The following is a 21,537-nucleotide window of genomic DNA, read 5'->3' on the forward strand; positions in this document are numbered from 1 at the left end:
TGGACAGGTAATGTATAAAGTTTATCATCGGTAAAGATCTCCCTGCAGCCCTTGTTAAACGATTATCGGGCCGTGTAATAGGCCCAGTAAATAAGCGCCGATCTGGCAGATCGGCACTCATTTACATTTATTATTGGGTCCCCATCGGCCCGTGTAATAGTACCCTAAATCTAATAAAAGGTAAGAGAGTCAACCGCATATCTGTACTAATCTGCACAATTCATGGTCTTTCATCTGTTCTCTTATTGGAGCGTCTTTGACCTTGTGTAATGACTGTTTTGTTGTTTGTTTATTCTGACAATGCAAAATAAAGAAGATACTTGATTTTAAAAAAAACAAAAGGACTTATTTTCTACCTGTATTAAAGTACTGTACCCCTTGCCTTTTTTGCCTTGGTCAAGCATTCCTCCCTCACCCAGATGATTGTAATTAGTAAATATATATATAGGGTCAGAGCCCGGCTTACTGAGTCTCACTGGCTGAAAGTACAAGGTATGAGGGTTTTTTTCCATTAGCTTCTCTTTGTTTTTATGGTGTTGGTCTGCATTGTGGGGGCCATTGTTGTGGGGGCATTGTGTCTGCGGCTGGTGTGGCCCACCGCCCAGGGGGCGATATCTTGGAGCACTGGGGCTGCTGGGTAACTTGGCTGCTTCCTTCCGTGGTCCACTTGTTGATTCTATGTACAAGAATATAACTACAATGTAACTACTATAATACTCCCCCTATGTTCAAGAATATAACTACTATAATACTGCTCCTATATACAAGAATATAACTACTATAATACTGCCCCCTATATACAAGAATATAACTACTATAATACTGTTCCTATATACAAGAATACAACTACTATAATACTGCCTCCTATATACAAGAATATAACTACTATAATACTGCTCCTATATACAAGGAAATAACTAATATAATACTGCCCCTATATACAAAAATATAACTACTCTTTTCTCCGTGTTTTGCACTCCTCCTGGTGAGACCCACATGACCGCAATTAGCAGGAGACACCTGAGTGCACATGGTTTTAATCCCTCCTGTCTTTTCCCATTCTGTCTGCAGCAGCTATGGTGAGCGCAATACCTCATCCAGACTTGTGCTGTTTGGGGGCGACCTTCTCCGCCGGCGGTGCTGGCCGGGTTCTGGTGTGGTGTTTTTGGGTCTGGTCCTGTGGCATGGGGGTCGCAGGGCCATCCCATGGCCCCCAATCCCTGACTATGCGCGCCTGCGGGGTTGTTGGCCACTGACTGGCATGGTGTGGACTTAGTGTAGGGACCCATGTGTATCAGATACCTGCACGATGGTACATGGGGCAGTATGGCTTGATCAATTCATACACAAAATTCTGATGTGTTTTTTATTTAGCCTAGGGGCACTAGTATTAGCCATAGGTGTGAGGTGCAGCGCTCCTTTTCTTCCCTGAACCGTATAACTACTATAATACTGCTCCTATATACAAAAGTATAACTACTATAATACACGAACTGGAGAGAATGGAACGGCTGCACATCCCATCTATGGCTGATACTAATGCCGCTAGGCCTATATTAAAAATCAACACCAGAGTGTCTGTATATGAATTGATCAAGCCATATTGCCCCGTGTACCACCGCGCAGGTCCTCTGGTCCACACGGGTCCCTACGCTAACTCCACACCGTGTCGGTCAGCGACCGCCAACCCCGCAAAGCATGCACGTGCAGGGAAGGGAGGCCATGGAATGGCCCTGCAACCCCAATGCCACAGGACCAGACCCAAAAAGCCCCACCAAAACCCAGCCAGCACCACCGGCGGGGAAGGCTGCCCCCAAACGACACAAGTATGGATATGGTATTACACTTACCTCCCTTCCCTGACTGTGCACGCCTGCGGGGGTGGTGGTCGCTGGCTGGCACAGTGTGGACTTAGTGTAGGGACCCATGTGTATCAGATACCTGCACGCGGTACATGGGGCAGTGTGGCTTGTTCAATTCACATACAGAATTCTGATGTTTTTTATGCAGCCGAGAGGTACTAGTATCAGCCATAGGTGTGAGGTGCAGCACTCTTTTTCTTCCCTGAACCATAACTACTATAATACTGCATCCTATATACAAGAAAATAACTACTATAATACTGCTCCTATATACAAGAATATAACTAATATAATACTGCCCCTATATTCAAGAATATAACTACTATAATACTGCCTCTTATGTACAAGAATATAACTAATATAATACTGCTCCTATATACAAGAATATAACTACTATAATACTGCTCCTATATACAGGAATATAACTACTATAATACTGCTCCTATATACAAGAATATAACTACTATAATACTGCCCCCTATATACAAGAAAATAACTACTATAATACTGCTCCTATATACAAGAATATAACTACTATAATACTGCCCCTATATTCAAGAATATAACTACTATAATACTGCCTCCTATGTACAAGAATAGGACTGCTATAATACTGCTACTATATACAAACGTAAAACTACTATAATACTGCCCCTATATACAAGAATATAACTACTATAATACTGCTCCTATATACAAGAATATAACTACAAAAATACTGCCCCTATATACTAGAATATAACTACTATAATACTGCTCTTATATACAAAAATATAACTACTATAATACTGCTCCTATGTACAAGAATATAACTACTATAATACTGCTCCTATATACAAGAATATAACTACTATAATACTGCCCCCTATATACAAGACTATAACTACTATAATACTGCTCCTATGTACAAGAATATAACTACTATAATACTGCTCCTATATACAAGAATAAAACTACTATGATACTGCCCCTATATTCAAGAATATAACTACTATAATACTGCCTCCTATGTACAAGAATATAACTACTATAATACTGCCTCCTATGTACAAGAATAGGACTGCTATAATACTGCTACTATATACAAACGTAAAACTACTATAATACTGCCCCTATATACAAGAATATAACTACTATAATACTGCTCCTATATATAGGAATATAACTACTATAATACTGCTCTTATATACAAAAATATAACTACTATAATACTGCTCCTATGTACAAGAATATAACTACTATAATACTGCTCCTATATACAAGAATATAACTACTATAATAATGCCCCTATATACAAGAATATAACTACTATAATACTGCCCCCTATATACAAGACTATAACTACTATAATACTGCTCCTATATACAAGAATATAACTACTATAATACTGCCCCTATATACAAGAATATAACTACTATAATACTGCCTCCTATATATGACAATATAACGACTATAATACTGCTCCCTATATACCAGAATATAACTACTATAATACTGGCCCCTATGCACAAGAATGTATCTACTATAATACTGCCCCTATATGTGAAAACAGCAGACGGCATTGCATTGACTTCAATGCAATGCGGCCCCTGCAGTAAAGAACGGACTCCGATTCCATTGCAATCAGCATCCGTTCATTACTGAAAAATAACGTTGTGTGAACATAGCCAACAGTTTCTCCAATAGTTTTAAGGTTTTTTTTGCAATTTTCCTTTTTGTTTTTGTATCTTTTTTATCTTTTTTTTTCCGTTTTCCATTGTTGTTGTTGTTTTCGGTTTGAAGCATTCCGTTTTTGCTTGTTGTTTTTTGGTCTTCTCTTTTGCTTCCCTTCCCCCCCCATCCCCCTTCTCCTTCTGTATTTGCCCATTCCTCTTCCACACCAGCAAACCTAAACCAGAACCGCCTCAGTACAAACAAAACATTGTTTTTTTGTTTTTATCTTCTCGGTTATTTTTTGCTGATAATAAGCATTTTTTTTTCTTGGAGAGATGCAAATGTTGAAGAATGTGAATCTCTATTGTAATAAAAAGAAGTAGCTGGGCTGATTTGCTGACCCAGTGGTACTGCTGTATATAGACTTTTGGGAAAATGGAATCTCAATCACAGCATAGGCTTTCTTTGCCCCAGGCTAAAGAAGGTTTGGAGGTGATGCTGGGAGACTGGGATGAGGGATGTGTTCAGGGAAAACGCAGTTGGTTGGTTTAAGATGCAGCAATATTGTGCTTCATCAGACAGGAGTCGGGTCCTTGGGGAAATTCTTGGGAACACTTAGCTCAAGATAAAAGACAAGTCGCAAGCCAAGGCTCCCACAAGCACAGACCACAATGTAATGCTGAAAATCCTCCGTATTAGGAAACTATCGAATAGGAGGATTGTGGGTGCAGACATAATTAGACATTCATCCGCCGCTCCATAGAATTATCACAGGTAGATGGGAATGGCGGAATCGGACAGGTAAGAAGAGATCACGTATGACCAATATCACACGTGCCCAAAGGTTCTAAATAAAACATCTCCCGATCGTATTATCCTTGGTGCAAGAAAATGTGACCTGAAATCATGGAGATGCCCGAGCCGACTTATTATATGTAGTCAGGGAAAGTGTGTGACGGCAATGGAGACAAAATATATTACGCTAGAATCAAGAAATTTTTATATTAGATAGATAGATAGATAGATAGATAGATAGATAGATAGATAGGAGATAGATAGATAGATAGATAATAGATAGATAGATAGATAGATAGATAGATAGATAGATAGATAGGAGATAGATAATAAATAAATAGATAGATAGATAGATAGATAGATAGATAGATAGGAGATAGATAATAAATAAATAGATAGATAGATAGATAGATAGATAGATAGATAGATTAGGAGATAGATAGGAGATAGATAGATAGATAGATAGATAGATAGATAGATAGATAGATAGATAGGAGATAGATAGGAGATAGATAATAAATAAATAGATAGATAGATAGATAGATAATAGATAGATAGATACATACATACATACATAATAAATAGATAGATAGATAGATAGATAGATAGATAGATAGATAGATAGATAGATAGAACCCTTGAAACCGAAGGTGTAGTTGAATATAGAATCAAAAAGGGTGGCAGCACTCAAAAATGATAAACAAGTGAGGATTTACATTTCCATGAAATTAAGTGCTTTATCTATTTATCTATTATCTCATATATCTATCTTATATCTATCTATCCACCTATCCAATAAAGGAACCGATGTTCCTATACGGTGTCTTCACCTGACGTTACCTTTGGTTGCCTAGATACTGAGACGCCTTTGATTTTCCAATATGTCCGTGCGTTCCACCGGAGCGTGCGGTTCACGCCCATACATGGTAGGAGATGCCGTCAATGTTGCTGTCCGTGAGGAATCCACTTTTGCCCTTTGTTTGATTTTTTTTAAAAAACTTTATGTAGGATCTTGAGCCATTCCTTTCACATTATTCACTCATTTATTTGTTTTAACCACTTTTGGAATTAATTTTCCCATACATGAATAACCAATAGCATTATTTTGCTCACTTGATCACTCCCATTTTTTGTACACGTCACTTATTGGCTCATTAATGAATGTATAAAACACTTGTGTTATATGTGTGTATTCACTGGCTTGAAAAAGCTCCTATTGGAGGAGCGAAACGTCGCTGTTTTTCCTTGTGTATCGTTTATGGAATAAATTTTCACTATTTTCACCTTCAAGTCTGGATGTGCTGCAAGTCGATTTTTTGTTTATCCACCTATCTAGCTATCTCCTATCTATCTATCTATCTATCTATCTATCTATCTATCTCCTATCTATCTATCTATCTATCTATCTCCTATCTATCTATCTATCTATCTATCTATCTATCTATCTATCTCCTATCTATCTATCTCCTATCTATCTCCTATCTATCTATCTATCTATCTATCTATCTATCTATCTATCTATCTATCTCCTATCTATCTATCTAGTTATCTATCTATCTATCTATCTATCTATCTTCTATCTATCTATCTATCTATCTATCTCCTATCTATCTATCTATCTATCTCCTATCTATCTACCTATCTATCTATCTACCTATCTATCTATCTATCTATCTCTCTATCTCATATCTATCTATCTCCTATCTATCTATCTATCTATCTCCTATCTATCTATCTATCTATCTTCTATCTATTGTCTATCTATCTCCTATCTATCTATCTATCTATCTATCTATCTATCACACAAAAATTATTTTCGTGTGATACTTGGGGATCCCCTCTGCCAAGGGATTTGCATCCAACTGCACCCGCTACACCTGTGAAGAAGTGCGGCTCTTTTCTCCTCTCTATCTATCTATCTATCTATCTATCTATCTATCTATCTATCTATCTACCTATCTTTCTATTATCTATCTATCTATCTATCTCCTATCTATCTATCTATCTCCTATCTATCTATCTATCTATCTCCTATCTATCTATCTCCTATCTATCTATCTATCTATCTATCTATCTCCTATCTATCTATCTATCTATCTCCTATCCATCTATCTCCTATCTATCTATCTATCTATCTATCTATCTATCTATCTTTCTATTATCTATCTATCTATCTATCTCCTATCTATCTATCATCTATCTATCTATCTCCTATCTATCTATCTATCTATCTATCTATCTATCTATCTCCTATCTCCTATCTATCTATCTCCTATCTATCTATCTATCTATCTCCTATCTATCTATCTATCTCCTATCCATCTATCTTCTATTTATCTCCTATCTATCTATCTATCTCCTATCCATCTATCTTCTATCTATCTATCTCCTATCTATCTATATATCATCTATCTATCTCCTTTCTATCTATCTATCCATTATCTTCAGTATCTCCTATCAACCTATCTATTTTTGGTTATTGGGGGTTGATAGGTTGATCTTGCAAGGGCAGGTGTTGGTGTACCACTAAGCATTTGTCACAGAGCCTAAGTGGTATATGCCTTCCCTGAGTCCCAAATATTCACTCTTTAAAGGGTTGTAGATGTAGTGTAGATGAAAGACAGAGTCCAGGTTAACTTAAAAGGGTATTCCACTCAAACATAACTTTTCATATGTTGCTGCCCATGATGAGACTAACAACTCCCTCCATGGTTATTATTATCTATTCAGTCTCCTTCCCCCAGTTCTGAGCTGCAGCTTTCTGCTGAAGACACAAAAAAATGTTTTTGAGCTTGCTGTCTTTCTCTGGCTCCTCCCCACTCCCCTTCGAGATGGCTGATGGAAGCAAAATGTGGCCAGCACTCTAACACCTCTGTTCACACTGCAATTGTCAGGCCATTGTGGCTTAAATCCAGACAAAAGCCAGAAAGTGCAACAGCAACCTGCAAGTGCTAGGACTGACCTCACATACTCCCTCTAGTGTACACACCTTAAAAACCTGCTTTAGTTTAGCCACAGCAGGGTGGAACCTGCACAGTGTGAACAGAGGTGTTGGAGTGCTGGCTATTTTTTGTTTTTTGTTTTACGTGTGGTGGGGGGCCTACCTCCTGTTGACTTGCACTCCACCCATTTTCTATGGGTGTTTTAAACAGAGATTAGTTGGATCCTTCATGCTTAGTTTGTAGGCTTAATGTGAATCCAGGAGAGGCCATGGCTAGAGTAGGACCATCTCTCTGAGGGCACCCTGGCATGGTGAGATGGCATATTCTGCTTGATTAGTTGGCTAAGAACCTCCTTTTTTAAAATCTTTAGGGCAGGTTTTTATTATGTGTATTCTGGAGGAAGTATGTGCAGTAAGTCCTGGCACTTATAGGTTGCTGTTGCACTTTCCTGTTTTTAGCTGATGTAAACCAGTCCCTATCTGCAACTTTGCAGCAACTCTGTAATTGCGGAATGATTAAAGGGGAACTATCAGCAGATTACAAGGATGAAGGTATGTCTCTTACCTTCATCCTTGGTGCCATTCCCGTGCAGTTAGTCGGTTCGGTAAGATCATTAGGGGCACTGCCCCGTCCCCATATCGACAATTCAATAGGTATACTCTCTAGTGGCATCTTGTGGTCAAAAGTGAATACTACAGGTCTGAAATAGAATACAGGGGAGAATAGGAACATATACCAAAAATACTGACAAAACACAGTTACCTAGAAGTGTCACACCTGTTCCTGTACAGTGAATGTCTATCTATAAAATATCTATCTATGTTTGTTCATGGGTTAAATAAATCACCTTAAATTTCATCTGCAAACTACAGAGTGCTGCAACTTTTTGACTCTATCTATCTATCCAAATAAAGTGGGAGCACTCCCCAAGTAAGGTAAATTGTGATTTATTTCAGCTCATAGGATGCAACAGGCTAGATGAATGTGGTGCCAATTGAGTGCCACAAAACCTTTTTGCATATTATCCATCTATCTTATATCTATCCATATATCTTATATCTATGCAGTGGCAGATTGTAATGTGGGCAGTTTGGGCGGACGCCCAGGGCCAAGGCACCTGGGGGGCCCACGGCCGTCCAAACCACTCACATGTAAAGAGGGGGAAAAACTCACCTTAAACACACTCCCCCATTGCTTCTAGCGCTCACTCTCCTCTTCTGGCACAGGCAGCATGTATTACAGGCGCTGCATTTACCTGAAGTCCCACCCACCTGCCAGCGCTTCGTCAATTGCACAATGCTGACAGGAGGGCAAAACTTCCACTGCAGGCAGTGTCTGTAACACATGCTGCCTGTACCAGAAGAGAACAGGGGAGAGCAGCACTGGGAAAGCTGCAGAACTGGGGGAGCATGTAGGAGGTGAGTTTTGTTTTTGTTTTACATGTGCAGTAACCTGGGGTTGCTAGATATTGGAATTGGCAATGGGCTAGGTATTGGTGTACTGACTAGACACTTGTCACAATAATGAGGAATTGTATGCCCACCCCCAGTTATACTGACACACAACTTTGAAAAATAGGAGAACAGGTGTGGGTGGAAGGACAGAGTGACCTCAGAGTCCAAAGCTTTAGAAAAAAACACAAAAATAGTACTTGTCAATAAGGTGCAATATATATCAAAAGAGTAGTCCTTCTGATGGTGGACAACAAAGAGGAATTAAGCTGGGTACTTGAGGTATATAGGAAGGTTCTGGGTTAGCTTACTAGGTTAGGGTTTTTCACTTGGTCTGGACTTATGCAAGCCTAGGGGGCTAACGAGGGGCCTTGCCTGATTAGTAGCAGAACTCTGTTGGGACGACTAGCTTGTAGAAAATCTTGATAGAACATACTTGAACTCACAGTTTAGGGTAAGATACCATCTCTTGCCAGACAGATCACTGAGTGCCAGTTCAGGTAGCATTAGCGTCGGGCTTGCACAGCCGGGCGTAGCTAGATACTTAAGGTTCTCTAAGATGGCCAAGAGAAGATCAATGGAGTACTTCGGTTTAGTCACACTTTGCTCCACTGCAGATGAACCCTCTGTTTCTGGAACATCCTAAGTTGATAAGGAATAGTAACCCCAGACTTAGGCACGGTGTCCCTATATGCAGTTAACCCACCTTTGGCTTTAGCACTCCATAATATTTGTAAAGTTACTTTAGAAGAATTACTGTAGCATAGAGTCCCTGACAGGGGACCTGGCCTCCGGGCCAGTCCCTTCGGCAAAAAACACTCTTCGCACACTCTCACTGACATAAAACTAACTCACACCCCCTCCCAGGAACTAACAGGGAGTCTTATAGTAGTGGACAGGACTTGTCTCCCATTAGTGGGGAAGCTTCTGGAACAAACCAACCCTGAGTATGTGGTGTGGCTGTTGTGGTGTGTGGTACCTAGTTTAAGGATTGCTGGAACAGTGAAAAGAATAAGTGCAATATTAACCCTTTGTAAAAATTCAGTTGTTCAGTGAGTAGGAAAGTGAGACACCAAGTGGCAAAAGAGTAGAAAGTAACCTTCAGTTCAGAGCATAGGCACACATACAAATATACAGGTTGTGCTAGTAAGTAGGGGAACACCTACTCTGGGACACTACACAAGTGCTCACCACCCCTATGGTGGAAAGGGGGACTACATTGGGGGTCATCTACTGACAGGGGGATTATACTAAGGGCCGTCCACTAAAGAGGGACTTCACAGGGGCTATATACTGTACTGTTGGAGGGGCTACACTGGGGGCCATATACTGACTGGGGGCTATATATTAGGGGCTGTGAACTTACTTACTTACTGGGGGCTGTGAACTTAAGGGATGACTACACAGGGGACCATCTTCTGAAGGGGGGACTACACAAGGGACAATCTACTAAAGAGGGAACTATACTGGGGGCCATATACCGACAGGGGCACACTTGGGACCATATACCGACGGGAGGCTGACTGGGGGCCAATTACTAAAGAGTTGACTACATTAGGGGTCTTCTACTAAAGGGGACTAAACAGGAGGTCATCTACCAGAATAATAAATCTTCTACTTGTAAACTTTCCCGGTACTGCAGCACTACCAACCAACCAGCTGTTCCAATTCACTCTGTTGGGACCATATAGCAGTTCCCTGCACAGTGGAGGTCAAGGCTTATGGGGGGGGCTTGTATCCAAAGTAAAAGCAAATACAAGTATAACTTCAAAGGTCTCCTGCTACAGTGTGTTCTGGGTTATATTAGCTTAGGACCTGTGGTGTATATACAGAATAATACAGAACAGAGCCCTATGGTAACAATAAATTCCCTTAAGAGTCCAGTTTCAGTTTTTATCCCTGATTACTCTAGATCAAAACGGTAGGGTTATAGGTTATAGGTTGAAATAGACCTTATTAACTATGTAACTATGAATAGACTTTCTGCTTTCTTGTTACTTTCCAGCGGCTGTGCCAACCAAATCCATGGGCAAGTCTTTATCCCTTATTAAATGGAACCACTCCGCCATGTATCTGTTAAAGGGGTAAAACAGTAACCCTCCTTCCGGTAAAGAGACTGCTTGTTTCACATTAAGAGACCTTTTATTGTTCTCTTGAGACTGTTTGAAAATAACTTTTTATTGGTTACTGTTATAATTTGTTTTTGTTTCTTTATGTTATTATTGCTTAATATGTGCACTGTGAATGTTATGTATGTGCGTCCCTGTGATATTCTGTCATGTGTGTGTGTGTATACATATATATATATATATATATATATATATATCCCTGTGATATTAGGTTATGTATATGTACATGCTTGAAAAAGGCTCGAGGTATAGAGCTGAAACGTTGTATTTCTATACAAACTGGCACAATAAGGTAAGTGCACTTTTGTATTGGAGATGCTGTCCTTCGCTTGCTCTTTATGATATATATATGTATGTGTGTGTGTGTGTGTGTGTGTGTGTGTGTGTGTGTGTGTGTGTGTGTGTGTGGTCAGGTGATCACGTGCATAGCGGATAATGTGTCCAGTAACTTATCCACCAACCAGTCTTCCACGCAGTCCACCCACGCTACCCAAGGGAGTGGAACCCTTGCTCCATTAGCTCAGCCTCCTTCCCCACAGCCTGGCCCCTCCAGGGAAAGAAGGGATTCAGATCCACCACCATGCTCCCCAGAACTCTTTCCTGGACCCTTCCCTTAGTCAGAGCAACCGGAGCAGTCGATCTGTCCTGATGCCCAAACTATGCAGGTCACGCAGTCAGTGGGTGATGAGTGGGGACTTGCAAGCGGGGTTGGAAGAGGTGTCTGATGATGACGATGAGACCCGGTTGTCAGATAGTGAGGTTGTTGTCATGGATGTAACTCAAAGTGAGGAGGAGAGTGTGGAAATGGAGTTGACAAAAATGACGTTTAGGATACACACCGCCACAGTTAATAGTTTGTTAATGCTGTTTGTGCCTTAAAGGGGAGGGTAAGTATCACTTCATAGAACGATTGACGTGACTATAACTTTCATATTGACATGTCAGCCTCCTTTTCCCCAACAGTTGCCAAAATAGGGCAGAGGTGGTCAGGTCGTCACCTTTTTGTTTCTGTTTGTCGCAGATGCCGCACTCTGCTGAGGGCCCTCTGCCCCTTCCTTTATGCAAGTAGGGTTAGGGTCAGCACCTGGACCCTAACAAGTTTTGTGACATGTCAGAAATTTGGAAATGATGGTTACCCTTCAGTTTAATTTGTTGGGATGTATACATATTGTAAGTTTGCACAGCATGAGAGAGAAATCTATCTAGCTGTGCTCATGCTTGTTTGTTAGCACTTAAACCAGTTAGCACTTAGCATTGTCACATTAGTCAACTAGGGAATGGGATGTCACTATTGTTGGGTAACTGTTTTCAGTTCATAGTTCACATTGTAAAAGTTTAAAGTTCTGCACTTATCTCACTTTTCATTGGTTGTATAGATATAGATGTATAGATATATTGTACTTTTTTATTAATTTAATATTTTCTTCTTTTTTTTCTTAAAGGGGAACTCCAGATCGAGGCAAGAAAAAATGAAACTTCTGCAGAAGCATATAGGATTATTTATTACCTATCTATCCCAGTTTTGAAACTACCAAAAATCCATTTGTTGTGTGGTTTTCTGTATTTCCTGGTTGAGCAGATGTACTCAGTACTACAGGTTCCAGAATGCATTGCTGTCCCTCTGTTTTAACCAGGATGTTGCACAGAATTAGGCATAATTGTGCGATTAGGCAGCCTCATAGGCATCCATACATGCTGCCCCTGCTGTTTCCTGTCCATTTCCGTTGTGTTTCCATCAATTTCTGAAGTTGACAGGTTTTCACACGACCTTCCCTCTACCGAACTTCTTCCATTGACTTCAATTGGGTTCGTTACTCGAAACGAGCACTCGAGTATCGGTAAATACTCGTCTCGAGTAACGAGCACCCGAGCATTTTAGTACTCGCTCATCACTAATCCTGATGCTGAAGGGGATATGTGTATTGTGAGGCTGAAGTGCAACAACAGTGATAGGAAACACAATGGTCACAGGACCCAGATAGTGCTCATATGGTGTCTAGGGATGATCAAACCTCGGAATTTTGTAGGTTCGATCAAACTTTAACATTCTCGAACCTGCAGCATTTGATTCCCTATGCCTTCCCAGTCCGTGTGGAAGGAGAAGACAGCCCGGGTAAATAGGCTGTATCCTCGAAAAGTATTTGAGAATAGAGCAAGAGTTTGAGAACCAAAGCAAACTTTCCTTGCACATACTGTTTGAGTTCTGAGCAGTTTGAGACCCGAGGTACCCCTGTATGTCTATTTGTGTAGGACAAATTAAACTAGATGTGCATTTCCAGGAAAATACATAGTGCTTGAAAAGAGTGCCCCTTTACCAGCAACTTCCCTTTACCAGCAACGCCCCTTTACCAGCACCTTTAACCCTGGGTGCCATCCCTTTAAAAGCGACTTGGGTCCCGTCCCTTTAAGAGCGACTTGGGCCCTGTCCATTTAAGGGCGACATGAGTCCCGTCCCTTTAAGAGCGACATGGGTCCCGTCCCTTTAAGAGTGACTTGGGTCCCTTTAAGAGCGTCATGGGTCCCGTCCCTTTAAGAGCGACTTGTGTCCCTTTAACAGTGACATGAATCCCGTCCCTTTAAGAGCGACTTGGGTCCTGTCCCTTTAAGAGCGACCAGGGTCCCGTTCCTTTAAGAGCGACTTGGGTCCGGTCCCTTTAAGAGAGACCTGGGTCCCGTCCCTTTAAGAGCGACCTGGGTCCCGTCCCTTTAAGAGCACCATGGGTCCCTTTAAGAGCGCCATGAGTCCCTTTAAGAGCGACTTGGGCCCCTTTAAGAGCGACCTGGGTCCCTTAAAGGGACCCAGGTTGCTCTTAAAGGGACCAAGGTCGCTCTTAAAGGGACCCAGGTCCCTCTTAAAGGGGCTTAGGTCGCTTTTAAAGGGACTCATTTTGTTCTTAAAGGGACCCAAGTCGCTCTTAAAGGGACCCAGTTGGTTCTTAAAGGGACCCAAGTCGCTCTTAAAGGGACCTTTAAGAGCGACATGGATCCAGTACCTTTTGGAGCGACTTGGGTCCCTTTAAGAGCAACATGCGTCCCGTCCCTTTAAGAGCGACTTGGGTCCCGTCCCTTTAAGAGCGACTTGGGTCCTGTCCATTTAAGAGCGACTTGGGTCCTGTCCCTTTAAGAGCGACTTGGGTCCCTTTAAGAGTGACCTGGGTCCCTTTAAGAGCGACCTGGGTCCCGTCCCTTTAAGAGTGACATGGGTCCCTTTAAGAGCGACCTGGGTACTGGTACTGGTAAAGATCATTTAAGAGCGACTTGGGTCCCGTCCCTTTAAGAGCGACTTGGGCCCTGTCCATTTAAGGGCGACATGAGTCCCGTCCCTTTAAGAGCGACATGGGTCCCGTCCCTTTAAGAGTGACTTGGGTCCCTTTAAGAGCGTCATGGGTCCCGTCCCTTTAAGAGCGACATGGGTCCCTTTAACAGTGACATGAATCCCGTCCCTTTAAGAGCGACTTGGGTCCTGTCCCTTTAAGAGCGACCAGGGTCCCGTTCCTTTAAGAGCGACTTGGGTCCGGTCCCTTTAAGAGAGACCTGGGTCCCGTCCCTTTAAGAGCGACCTGGGTCCCGTCCCTTTAAGAGCACCATGGGTCCCTTTAAGAGCGCCATGAGTCCCTTTAAGAGCGACTTGGGCCCCTTTAAGAGCGACCTGGGTCCCTTAAAGGGACCCAGGTTGCTCTTAAAGGGACCAAGGTCGCTCTTAAAGGGACCCAGGTCCCTCTTAAAGGGGCTTAGGTCGCTTTTAAAGGGACTCATTTTGTTCTTAAAGGGACCCAAGTCGCTCTTAAAGGGACCCAGTTGGTTCTTAAAGGGACCCAAGTCGCTCTTAAAGGGACCTTTAAGAGCGACATGGATCCAGTACCTTTTGGAGCGACTTGGGTCCCTTTAAGAGCAACATGCGTCCCGTCCCTTTAAGAGCGACTTGGGTCCCGTCCCTTTAAGAGCGACTTGGGTCCTGTCCATTTAAGAGCGACTTGGGTCCTGTCCCTTTAAGAGCGACTTGGGTCCCTTTAAGAGTGACCTGGGTCCCTTTAAGAGCGACCTGGGTCCCGTCCCTTTAAGAGTGACATGGGTCCCTTTAAGAGCGACCTGGGTACTGGTACTGGTAAAGATCATTGCTCGGTTACCATGACAATCTTACTCATGTCAGTGAGACAAAATCGTTAAGGACCTTCCATATATTACATCTTCTATTGGCCAATAGTGGACATGTGACTGTGTGGATGTTGTAGACATTGCCTGACAAGAGTTCCAATTGGCTGCTATATTTCAGCTATTTGCATATGTGCTCTGATTGGCTGTTAGCGGTTACAGTGTGGCCATTATTTCCAATGGGCCATTATTTTCTATGGGAAATTACGGGTCTTTAAACGTAAATTTCTTAAAAACGAAAAATCCGATCGAAACGAAAAATAGCACACCTCACACCACAGAGGGTTTCGAAATGCAGTTTGAACGGAGTCTGTACGCAAAGCGGTTCGGGCTGTATTACGCGCATAAAAATGGTTGGAAGAAATGGAAGAAGAAGAATACGGATTACAATATAGGGATTTTCAAGCACTACAACAATAACGTTGTACTTTGGTTTATTGCTTAGCTGGAACAAGTCATGGGAAGCAGAACGGAGTTGTCACAGGGCAGAGGTCCCTGTGGAACCACCAGTGACCTGAGAGATACTTCTTGTATGTAAGTTATGTATATGTACGTACATACATACATAACACATGTACATACACATAACAGTATCCTGGAAAGTTGAGCATTGCCTACAGTGAACTGCAACCTCCAAGCTTCTGTGTCTTATGTGAGATGTATAACCACCAAGAGTTTTCTTCCATCTCCTATGAAGAATGAAAAAAAAAATCTTGTTACACCTAATATGATCTGCAATTATTTGCTTAATTGGGGGAAACTAGACCTTACAGGCCTCTTCTCTCCTGAATCCTCCTATCAGTTACATAGTGAGGCCTCCTGGTGATTTTGGATATATGGAACTTTGGGGAAGATTTGTCAAACATGGTGAAACTGGCCCAGTTGCCCTTAGCAACCAATCAGATTCCACCTTTCATTCCTCACAGACTATTTGGAAAATGAAAGGTGGAATCTGATTGGTTGCTAGGGGCAACTGAGCCAGTTTCACTTTACACCATGTTTGATAAATCTCCCCCTTTGTGTTTACTTCCAGAGTGTTTACTTGCAACACAACCACTGGGTGCCAATGGGTTCCCATAGGGGCCTGTTCCACGCAGCGATAATCGTCCGAATCCGGAGATCGCTCCGTGGATTTGAGGGAATGATCAGCCGATGTTTGTGTCATCGGCTGATCGTTCATTTAGGTTCAGACCTAAAATCCTTGTTCACCACCATGGTAGAATAGCTATGGTAGAATAGCGTTGTGCGGCGGCGACCGTCGATTTCAGCAACATCATACATTACCTGTCCGGGCTGCAGGTCTTCTCCTTCTTCCTCCCGGTCCCGCGCTGCAGCAGCTTCAGAGCGGGGCTGTCTTAACTGACAGACCGTTCAGCCAATCACTGTCCAGAACCGCCACGGCCAGTGATTGGCTGAGCATTCTGTCAGTTCAGACAGGCTGCTCCTGAGAGGAATGAGTTAATCCATCCAAAGTTTGAAGGAAGATATAACAGGATAAAATAGAAGAAAAATAAATTCTTTTCTCATGAACTTTCCTACATGACTGAATCCTGTTCAAGGACATACAGCTGGTCCACCGTCTGTTCCCAGCAGATAATAAATGTTATTTTAGAATTCACATTCTCGTAAGCAGATAACAAATGTTTTTTAGCATCCTTATGTATGTATCAACATCCTTATGTAAACAATTTTAATTGAACATTTAATCTTATTGTATATCCATATCTGTCAAAATATATCCGTAGTTATTCGTTTTTTTGAAGTTGATGACGTGTATAGTGTATGACTTTGCATTTTACATTCATATCCATTGGTTTTTCCTGTATAAAAAGGTGGGTTCTCAGAGATGGAGAACACACCAGACTTGTTTGCAAGATACGTAGTCTGTGTCCTCATTCTAAGTGCATGGTGTGGGAGAGGGGATCCGGACCCATTCTCCAACTCAATTAGGAAACAGCCAACAACAGTAGGCCTTCTTTGGGAAGGCACCTCGACACTCCGAAGCTGCAGCGGCACGGGACCGGGAGGAAGAAGGAGAAGACCTGCAGCCTGGACAGGTAATGTATGAAACGATCATCGGGGCCGTGGAATAGCCCCATTAAACAAGCACCGATCTAGCAGATCGCCACTCGTTTACATCGTTGATCGGGCCCTGCTCTGCCCGTGCAATAGGACCCATAGGCAAGGGCGGATTAACTTCACCACAGGCCCTGGGCTGTTCACCAGGCCTGGCCCCACCCACCCCACTGTAACTATGGCACTAGCGTGGTGTTCATAGTACAGAATAGATAATGTCATAATGACCTCATTTGTGCAAAATTGCGGTAAAAAGCAGCAATTTTTTGAAAATCATGGCAGAAATGTATCCAGGAGACAATACACTACTGAAAGTAAAAGTCTTTTTGGGTGGTCATGGGCCCTCCGGGAGCTAAGGGGCCTGGGCTACCACCAAAAACGGACCTATTATAATCCACTACTGCCCATAGGAGCAGGTCCGGGGACCTTCTGAAAGCCACCAGGCCTGTCATCTATATAGCTCTATACAGCTGTGCCAGAGGCTGAATACATTGCCTGTCAGCATAATGATGACAGGCATAATACTTTGCACTACTACCGCCATATAAGTCTCCTTAAAGGGATAGTTAAAAAAAAAAACAGTTTAATAAAACATTACCCACAAGATAACAAGTTGATTAGTGGGAGTCAAACTATTGGGACCCCCGGCTATCCCAAGATGGGGACAAAATAATCCCTGGACTGAAAGTGAGCACTAGCCAGCACATTTCCTATGGCCATAGCCAAATTTACCAATGTTCAACAATGTCCTCCATGGAGAATAGAGCACTGGGTGGGTACATGTGGTGCACACCATTCATTGCAGGGATAATTTTCTACAGTTCTCAGGGGTCCCAGCAGTTGGATTCCCACTGATCAACTTGTTTTCCCCTATACTTTGGATATATCCCTTTAAATCATTAATCCCATCCCTAAAATTATATACTTTATTATATGCAGATTTCATTGGTTCTAGCAAGACTTCTAAGGTTTTCCGGACTATCACATCTCCTACAATCGCTGTAGCGCAGTACAAGACTCTTGTATCAGTGTATCAGTAAATTACGTGGTTGAGTATGTTCGCACGTTAGAATAAGTTCAGAAATGACCATTCTGATCATCAAACAAATTGTTCATGATCAGCGATCACAAACAATTAGCGTCATGTTAGTACAAACATTTATGAACACATTCGCTCATCACTACTTCTAATGCTTTGTTTCATGGCGTATTTTTCACTGACTGCTCACTGTATTTTCTATGGCCTCAAGAGAAGGAGCTGCTGCACCTCACACCTATGGATGACACTAATGCCTCTCGGCTACATTTAAAAACCAACGCCAGGATGTTGGTATATAATTCGATCAAACCCCTACACTAACTTCACACTGTGTCGGTTAGCGACCACTAACCCCCGCAAAGCCATCGCAAGCAGGGAAGGGAGGCCATAGAATGGCCCTGCAACCCCAATGTCACAGGACCAAACCCCAAGGGCCCCCCCAAACCCAGCAGGTGACGCCGGTGGAGAAAGCGGCCACCAATCAACACAAGTGTGAACAGGATCTAACTACTCACCATTGCTCCTGCAGGTAGAATGGGAGGAATGGGAGGTACTTGCCATGTGTGCACAGGTGCTTCCTGTAATTGGGGTCACATGGGTCTTACAAGGAGGAGTGCTAGCCACTAAGAAAAGGGAGAAAAGTAAAACATGGACACGGAGAGAAGGGGCTGCTGCACCTCACACCTATGGCAGCTTTCTCTGCCGGCAGTGTCTGCTGGGTTTGGGGGGGCCCTTGGGGTTTGGTCCTGTGACATTGGGGTTTCAGGGCCATTCTTTGGCCTCCCTTCCCTGCTTGCACTCGTTTTACGGGGTTGGCAGTCACTGACCGACACAGTGTGGAGTTAGCGTAGGGGACCTACATATGGTTTGATCAAATTGTATACCAACATCCTGGCGTTGGTTTTTAAATATAGCCGAGTGGCATTAGTATCAGCCATAGGTGTGATGTGCAGCAGCTCCTTTCTCTCCATGTCGTATGCAGTATAGCTAATATGGTTACAAAGCAATTACTGTGTGAACACAGGGTAACCCATTGTTAAGGCTGAGGATCTGTCTGATGTCAGGTCCCCTTTAAGACTGGTCTCTGCGCCACACCTGTCCCCAGTTTACGTGTGATATTGCAGCTCAGTTCCATTGAAGTGAATGGGGCTCAGTTGTGTTGTAATACCACACACAACCTAGTCACATGGGTGGTGCTATTTTTGGAGAAAGTGTATGTTTGTTTTTGGGGGGATTTTAACCTGAAGGGTCCCATGAAATATTAGTTGTTTCCTCCTAGGAGAATTGCTCTGAACAGTTTACAAGCAATTCAAAGCCTTAAAGGGATATTCCCATATGCAAACGTTTGGTTTCCACTATGCACACGATATATGATCAGAAGCTGTATGATAGGAGTCCGGCTGCTGCCACCCCCACTAGTGACAAAAACAGGAAGAACACCAACCCCTCATTCATTCTCTATGGGTTCCCTAAGCATTACACTTCATTCATTAGAGGGCACAATTTCCCTCCATTCTTGTGATGGGCAGGGAATACCCCCCCCCCCCATCAGCTTGCTATGCCCTGTCTTGTGTATATCCCTTTAAGTAATATCCCTTTAAGTAATAATATCAATAAGCCTTGACTTTGACTGAACTTAGACAGCCACTATTTTGCTTACTTTTGCTTTGTACTGTACCTTTAAGTCTGTTTCTTATACTCTGTGGAGGTGGTGGAGCCTGATAGGAGTAGTAGTCGGCCACAGCTAGTATAAATTGTCAGTATACTCCAGCCTTGTGTATGGCTGGTGGTGACGTCACCACGCTCCTATTATAAGACCAGCATAACGGTAACGCAGATTAGCAATTCATTATCCCTTTAAAAAAATGATTTGAGCTAATCCCTTCATCTAGTATGCAAATGCATGGGAGAGAATGGCAAGGAAAATAATCCGCACTAAACTATCGCTCATAATGACGCGGCTTTCCGCATCCAGCCCTGGGTGACACAACTGAGAGTGTATTAGAATAAATGTACAAGTATTTAGCCGCTAATCCCTTTAAGTATGTGAATGCCTAATGAAGATTTGTCGCAGGAGGAGGCGGCATCTGCTCCGTCCGTTAGAGCCGCCCGCGGGCGCCAGATTGGACGGTGCCCGGGAGTCGCACAGCCCTTTGTATTTGGCGCACACTGCGCCTGGTGCTGAAGGGACAGCTCCGCCAGGCCGCCGCATAGGGCGCACCGGGGCCGCCAGATACAGAGAGAGAGGGGGGGTATAGACGGATGTATACAAGACAGGAGGGATAGAGAGGAAAGGTTATACTTATAGGAGCCATAGGGAAAGAGAAGACTGATAACTGTAATATACTAAGTATTTCCAGCTGTTACACTGGGGATAGATGAGAGACAGATAGATAGATAGATAGATAGATAGATAGATAGAAGATTGATAGATAGATAGATAGATAGATAGATAGATAGATAGATAGATAGATAGATAGATAGGAGATAGATAGATGATAGATAGATAATAGATAGATAGATAGATAGATAGATAGATAGATAGATAGATAGATAGGAGATAGATAGATAGGAGATAGATAGGAGATAGATAGATAGATAGATAGATAGATAGATAGATAGATAGATAGGAGATAGATAGATAGATAGGAGATAGATAGATAATAGATAGATAGATAGATAGGAGATAGATAGATAGATAGATAGATAGATAGATAATAAATAAATAGATAGATAGATAGATAGATAGATAGGAGATAGATAGATAGATAGATAGATAGATAGATAGATAGATAGGAGATAGATAATAAATAAATAGATAGATAGATAGATAGATAGATAGATAGATAGATAGGAGATAGATAGATAGATAGGAGATAGATAGATAGATAGATAGATAGATAGATGATAGATAGATAGATAAATAGATAGATAGATAGATAGATAGATAGATAGATAGATAGGAGTTAGACAGGCAGATAATGTGTGACTACCAGAGATGGCTGAGGGGCATAAATGAGCACTGTGAGCCCTGATACACCTGTATACAATGTCTCCTCAGACGCAGTGTATGCTGTATATATGACGTATATGCACGTGTATCAGAACTGTGTGTTTTTAACCATAGAGATATATCTGCTGATACACTATAGTAGTGAGTTGTGTAAATGACAAACCCAACTACTGTTACTGTATACAATGGTGTTCTCCAAGCTTTGGTGCTTTAGCTGTGAAAAAAAAAAAAATTACAACTCCCATCATACCCTGAGGCAATAACCTGATAGTGAGGTATACAGTGTAGTCTGACTATATTTATGTGTGAATTCACACATTGCTCTGGCGAGGAAATAAAACAAAATAATAATAATAATAATAATAATAATAATAATAATAATAATAATAAAGATTAAAAAAATATGTAAAGATCAATGTGAAAAT

At 42.0% G+C, this 21,537-nt stretch overlaps 1 long non-coding RNA gene across 1 annotated transcript; it reads right to left on the reverse strand.

Moving 5' to 3' along the window:
• Positions 1–547: 547 nt before the first annotated feature.
• LOC138795084 (uncharacterized) lies at positions 548–19,848 on the reverse strand. Its single transcript, XR_011363566.1, has 3 exons — positions 19,778–19,848; positions 7,817–7,952; positions 548–676 (listed from the first exon to the last, which is right to left on the reverse strand). It is a non-coding gene; the product is annotated as an uncharacterized lncRNA (long non-coding RNA).
• Positions 19,849–21,537: the final 1,689 nt, after the last annotated feature.

Source organism: Dendropsophus ebraccatus, chromosome 6 (assembly GCF_027789765.1).
Source record: "Dendropsophus ebraccatus isolate aDenEbr1 chromosome 6, aDenEbr1.pat, whole genome shotgun sequence".
Classification (NCBI taxonomy): Eukaryota; Metazoa; Chordata; class Amphibia; order Anura; family Hylidae; genus Dendropsophus; species Dendropsophus ebraccatus.